Raw genomic sequence first — 569 nt, forward strand, 5'->3', positions numbered from 1 at the left:
TCACATTGATAAACACTGAAAAATGAAAATACATAATGTTTCCCCCCCAAAGTACAAAAAAGTAAATACGTAACCTAAATATGTGAAGAGTTGAGATAGAGGACAGGAATATAATAAGCCTAAACAACAAATTAAAATCCCAGTTATTTTTTAAAACAGCATTTAAGAAAAAATGTATAGAAAAAATATATGTATATATAATTGATAAGGAAGAAATATCTACTGATAGAGAGCAAAATTTGCTTTAAAGTTGGGAGTCATTTTCCACATTTGTGCAAGTAAATTGAGTGGAAGGAGTAGAGAATCAAGCAGACACTCACTTATTAGAAGACTGAATATGGTTTGACATTTGAAATCAGGTGATTGGGGATCCAACATGGCGGCCGGCAAGGAAGCAGCACTTTCAGTATCTCCACATTAACCGGATCAGAAACACCCATTAAAACAGCTACATTCTACCTACTGAGGAACTTCTAGCAAAATTCCGCTGAAAGGAGACCTGCCAGGAAGTAGTAAGTTATATTAGAGGTGACAGTTGGCCCCAGACAAGTGAATCTTGGCCGGCCACG

This window comes from Marmota marmota, unplaced genomic scaffold (assembly GCF_001458135.2).
Source record: "Marmota marmota marmota unplaced genomic scaffold, marMar, whole genome shotgun sequence".
Taxonomy (NCBI): Eukaryota; Metazoa; Chordata; class Mammalia; order Rodentia; family Sciuridae; genus Marmota; species Marmota marmota.